The following is a 6,000-nucleotide window of genomic DNA, read 5'->3' as shown; positions in this document are numbered from 1 at the left end:
TCACAGCCTAACCAAGTAGGCCGATGCCCCCGGTAAGCCCCTGACTTTAATAGTTTACCTTCTCCTCACTTTCAACAAGCTCCTCCTCCTCTGACTTACTTTCAACAAGCTCCTCCTCCTCTGACTTTCTTTCAACAAGCTCCTCCTCCTCTGACTTTCTTTCAACAAGCTCCTCCTCCTCTGACTTTCTTTCAACAAGCTCCTCCTCCTCTGACCTACTTTCAACAAGCTCCTCCTCCTCTGACCTACTTTCAACAAGCTCCTCCTCCTCTGACCTACTTTCAACAAGCTCCTCCTCCTCCTCCTCCCAGCAGAACCAAGTAGGCCGAAGCCCCCGACTTTAATAGTTTACTTTCTCCTCACTTTCACAAGCTCCTCCTCCTCTGAGTCAGAGCCCGACTCTCTCCAAGCTCCTCCTCCGACTCCGAGCTGAACCAAGTAGGCCAAAGCCCCCGGTAAGCCCCTCACTTTAATATTTTACCTTCTCCTCACTTTCAACAAGCTCCTCCTCCTCTGACTCACTTTCAACAAGCTCCTCCTCCTCTGACTTACTTTCAACAAGCTCCTCCTCTTCTGACCTACTTTCAACAAGCTCCTCCTCCTCTGACCTACTTTCAACAAGCTCCTCCTCCTCCTCCTCCCAGCAGAACCAAGTAGGCCGAAGCCCCCGGTAAGCCCCTGACTTTAATAGTTTACCTTCTCCTCACTTTCACAAGCTCCTCCTCCTCTGACTCACAGCCCGACTCTCTCCAAGCTCCTCCTCCGACTCACAGCCGAACCAAGTAGGCCGAAGCCCCGGTAAGCCCCCGACTTTAATAGCTTATCTTCTCCTCACTTTTTGCAAGATCTAAGTTTTGTCAGGGGTGAAAATCTTGTCCAATGGACAATCACAGAAATGGTCCTCAGATGTGTTAGTACATATTCATAATTGAGATCCCAAATCATACTTTACAAAGAAAATGGTGTAAGCTGATAATGCATTTGAACAGATGAATGGCTGTGTTCAGTAGCAAACATATAAATTGCACTTTGCCAAGTGCTTAAATGTTTGAAGAATCTGGCTGTAATTCTTGATCTAAGGTCTTGTTCTTTTAAAAGCAATCAAATGATTGATGGATATGTCAGATATTTGCACTTTGGGACATTTATTTTTAAGTCTGCTGTTGTAATAAGAAAAAGTTTTGTTTTTCTAAAAAAGTGTTGTGTTCTTGCTCACCATCTGATATTTGATGTGAGCTTTTGAAATCCAGAGTTACTTGGGGGAATATGTGATTATAAAAAAAGGCATTAAGAAGCTGAATGAGACAGATGGTGACCCAATTAGAGGTGATTTAATGGGGTTTGCACAAAGGAAATCTGCTCTCTAACCCCATCTATTTAAAACACTTCCATTCCAGCTAATGGAGTTGATTTTCTTTTCTCCTTCACGAATATTTTTGCAATATCATAGCATGGGGCTGGTTTCTGGGCACCTACCACCTGTCAGTCTTTACCTGCTGGAGTCTGGGCAGACCTAAATCAATCTTGAGCTCACATGTACTGGACTTGCACAAAGACATCACTGGGTGGTTCTGGGCTTGGCTAACTCCCTGCTGCACTCCTACCTCGTGCAATGTCACCATGGAGTCTGTGCTGGAGATCAGCATGGTGGGGATGGGAGAAGCTTGTTTGTTCCTGTTTGGTGTGGCTTGGTAGCACATCCTTTCCTTCTTGTACCTTTCCATCAAGATCCTAGATCATCCTTTCTCAATGTGCTAGTTGATAGGGTGATTAAGAAGTTGTATGGAGTATTATCCTTCATTGGTTGGGGGATGAATTCACGAACCCCCAAAGTAATGTTGTTGCTCCATACTTGAAGTATTGCGTTGAGTTCTGGTCACCTTACTACAGGAATAATATAGAGAGAGAGGGTGCACAGGAGATTTTTCAGGATGCTGTCTGGATTGGAGAACAGGTCAAAGGAAGCAAGTGGACTGAGATGAGGCTTTTCTCTTTGGAGTGACAAAGGTCGAGAGGTGACTAATAGAGGTATATAAGATTCTGAAAGGCATATATAGAGTAGACAGCCAACACCTTTATCCTGAGGCACCAATAGTAAATACCAGAGGATCTCTGTTCAAATTAAGTGGAGAAAGGTTTAAGGGAGATGTCCAAGGTAAGTTTTTTTAAAATCAGAGAGTGGTGGAATTGCCATGGATCGCGGTGGCGGCTGGTGCAACAGGGGCATTTAAAAGACTCTCAGATAAGCATATGGATGAAACAGAAATAGAGAGTTTTGGTTGTGAGTTGGGGAAGGATTAGAATAGGTGCACATGGATCAGCACATCTTGGGCTGAAAGGCCTGTACTGTGCCGTAATGTTCTATGTTCCATGTTCTCCCCTTGACGAGGGGAGCTGTGCTAGTGGCGCCTCTGTGTGTGCCCTTACAGAGCAAACAAAGGATAGCAAATGTTGTCTTTTTTTGTGCATATGACAATAAAGCAAATAAGCCAAAAATGGGGATAATAGTCTGCCCTTAAAGCTGGCAAAACAAATATATTTTAGGAGTTAAACACGAAAGTCTGCAGACGTTGTGATTGCAGTAAAAACACAAAAATGCTGGAGGACCTTATCAGGTCTCGCACTGTCCATCGGAGGTTAAGATATAAGGAAGTTTTAGGAAGTGTTTTAAAAGATTACTTAGTTTGGGATGTTTGGATCGAAAAGCCTGTCACAATCTTGCTCAGAGAGGAGTCCTTGTTTCCTCTTTCCTTTATCACTCACAGTGGTTCTCAACATTTTTTTCCCCATTCATAGAGCGCCTATGGCATCCTTTGCTGTAGGTGCTTTGTGGTTAGTAAAGGATGATGTGAGAAGCAGAGGTGCCTTCACAGATTTCACTCGAGACAAAAATTGAGAACAAAGTACATTTATTATAATTTTACAACAATGCAAAGTTGGGTGCTTCCCCTTACCATGGGAATACACACAGATACTGGGGCTTACCCAACTTTTTATACATTCCATTTCAGTACAGAGGGACCTCCCCCCCTTAACATTCTTCTGCCTCCAGGATTGGTTTCTTCTTTGGCTTTATGGAGGGGGTAAATGTCCACATCAGCTGGATTGGTTTAGCCTTAGGTAATTCTGCCTAGTGTCTTCTAACTTCTTCTCAGTTTATTTATGTGCCTTTCTGCAAACTTGTTAACCAGGAAGTGTCATGTCTTTGTTCCTATTCATTAATCAACCCCCAGGACTTGCTAAATCTATCTACTTTGCTCTCCTGTTTTTGAAGACCCCCCCCCCCCCCTATTCTCTTCTTTTCTTTGGCTTGGCTTCGCGGACGAAGATTTATGGAGGGGGTAAATGTCCACGTCAGCTGCAGGCTCGTTTGTGGCTGACAAGTCCGATGCGGGACAGGCAGACACGGTTGCAGCGGTTGCAGGGGAAAATTGGTTGGTTGGGGTTGGGTGTTGGGTTTTTCCTCCTTTGCCTTTTGTCAGTGAGGTGGGCTCTGCGGTCTTCTTCAAAGGAGGTTGCTGCCCGCCGAACTGTGAGGCGCCAAGATGCACGGTTTGAGGCGATATCAGCTCACTGGCGGTGGTCAATGGGGCAGGCACCAAGAGATTTCTTTAGGCAGTCCTTGTACCTTTTCTTTGGTGCACCTCTGTCACGGTGGCCAATGGAGACCTCACCATATAACACGATCTTGGGAGGCGATGGTCCTCCATTCTGGAGACGTGACCCACCCAGCGCAGCTGGATCTTCAGCAGCGTGGACTCCATGCTGTCGACCTCTGCCATCTCGAGTACTTCGACGTTAGGGATGAAAGCGTTCCAATGGATGTTGAGGATGGAGCGGAGACAACGCTGGTGGAAGCGTTCTAGGAGCCGTAGGTGATGCCGGTAGAGGACCCATGATTCGGAGCCGAACAGGAGTGTGGGTATGACAACGGCTCTGTATACGCTTATCTTTGTGAGGTTTTTCAGTTGGTTGTTTTTCCAGACTCTTTTGTGTAGTCTTCCAAAGGTGCTATTTGCCTTGGCGAGTCTGTTGTATTATACTTGCTTAACCCCTTCCTCACATTCCATTCTTACCTTGTTTAACCCATCATAATTCATTCCTAATTAGCACTTGCTTGACTCCCCATATTCCATTGTCCCTTACAATGACTTAAGGTGGTATAGGAGTGCTTTATCATTTCTACAGGTCCCTCACGAAGCTCTCTGCATGACCAGCACAGACACAGATGGAAGGGAGTGCTGCATGGGTTTCGGCTGAAGGATTTGGCATTGTCCTCAGAGATGCTCCTATCAGCAGAGCTGTGAAAAGTTCTGCAGAGAAGAGCAATCCTTAGACTGCTCTAGAACTGAAGGTAGTTACATCTGTGTGTTCGGGTGCAGCAAGAGTGAGGCTGGTAAGCAGGCTTGTTCCTCTCCAGAAACATCACTTCAGCCCGACTAGCGGTCTGCTTTATAAATAAATAAATTGACTGATGTCGGGCTTAATGAGCCATAAGTGCCCAAGGCAAGATTGCTGCACAATTGACTTTTGGGTTGAATGTCACAAGGGATGTAAATCATCGCGGAGGCGCAGCAGAGAACTGGGCCCTGGGCATAAATGTCTCAGGAAATGCAGAAATACTGCAACCGATGACTCTCAGCCATTCCACAGTGTCAGCCCAGTGACCACTGAACTCCCCCAAGGGACTGTGCTCCTTTACAGTTTGTTCAATGCTGCCTGTGATAACTTGCCCTTGTTTAGCCACATAACTAATTAACCCATTAACAGGTCTATACATTAGTGGCCCTTGTACCTAGAGTATGCTCTTGGTGCCTGCCACATTGACCACCGCCAGTGGGCTGATATCGCCTCAAACCGTGCATCTTGGGGCCTCACAGTTCGGCGGGCAGCAAGCCCACCTCACTGTCAAAAGACAGAGGAGGAAAAACCCAACACCCAACCCCAACCCACCAATTTTCCCTTGCAACCGCTGCAACTGTGTCTGCCTGTCCCGCATCGGACTTGTCAGCCACAAACGAGCCTGCAGCTGACGTGGACATTACCCCTCCATAAATCTTCGTCCACGAAGCCAAGCCAAAGAAGAAGAAGAACATTAGTGGCAATTATGATGGGTTAAATAAGGGTGAAGTAAGAATGGAATGTGAGGAAGGGGTTAAGCAAGTTAATAGAATAGGGGTCTTCAAAAACAGGATAGCAAGTAGATAGATTTAGCAAGTCCTGGGGGTTGATTAATGAATAAGAACAAAGACATGACACTTCCTGGTAAACAAGTTTGCCAGAAAGGCACATAAACTGATAAGAAGTTAGAAGACACATAGGCAGAATTACCTTGGACATACAACTCTTGGCAGACCAACAAAATGAATCCCTCCCAAACCATATCAGATGATATTGATATTTTAGCCTTTAAACCCTTGAGGTGCAGCAGGTCCTCACTTAACGTTGTTGATACGTTCTTGGAAAGTGCTAATTTAAATGAGAAGAAATTTTCTTTCTTTTGAGAATATTTTTTTATTGAGTTTAACATATAAATCCTACGTACAAAGTCCTCTAATCCAACAAATAACAGGTCATATCTTATATACATCATAAATGTAAATCGAAAAACCTATCCCTATTTATTTATTTAACAATATTTCTTAAAAATAACTCTGGATAGAAACCAAGTGAACTACATTAGACAATCCCTTAAACTCTGTCTAGTTGCGGTGATATAACCACCACTATAGCTGCCCTCCTGGCCTACTGCAGGGGGCAACCATTGTACCTGCATCTGGCTGGTTGTCAGTCACTGGCCCACATAAAGACTCGAGCTGGCCCTTTCCTAAATCAATCAGGCACGTGGAACTGAAGGCTACATATATCCGGTGCTTTCTACTTTAAGCTGATTAAAGCCTATTGTACAGTCTTTTGAGTTTAATGATATGATCTATGAAAACAATAATTAAACCTATATTAAACAAATTAATCTAAAAAATAATTTAAGAAAGCAAAAAA

At 44.6% G+C, this 6,000-nt stretch overlaps 1 long non-coding RNA gene across 1 annotated transcript in view; it reads left to right on the top strand.

Annotated features, from left to right (window-relative positions):
- Positions 1-696: 696 nt before the first annotated feature.
- The window catches only part of LOC138748311 (uncharacterized), a 45,282-nt gene continuing 39,978 nt past the window's right edge, over positions 697-6,000 (top strand). Inside the window, exon 1 of the long non-coding RNA XR_011347928.1 lies at positions 697-798. This is a non-coding gene — a long non-coding RNA (uncharacterized lncRNA). The remainder of the gene's footprint in view (positions 799-6,000) is intronic.

Source organism: Narcine bancroftii, chromosome 13, assembly GCF_036971445.1.
Source record: "Narcine bancroftii isolate sNarBan1 chromosome 13, sNarBan1.hap1, whole genome shotgun sequence".
Lineage (NCBI taxonomy): Eukaryota > Metazoa > Chordata > Chondrichthyes > Torpediniformes > Narcinidae > Narcine > Narcine bancroftii.
This window is presented reverse-complemented; position numbering and strand designations above follow the sequence as displayed.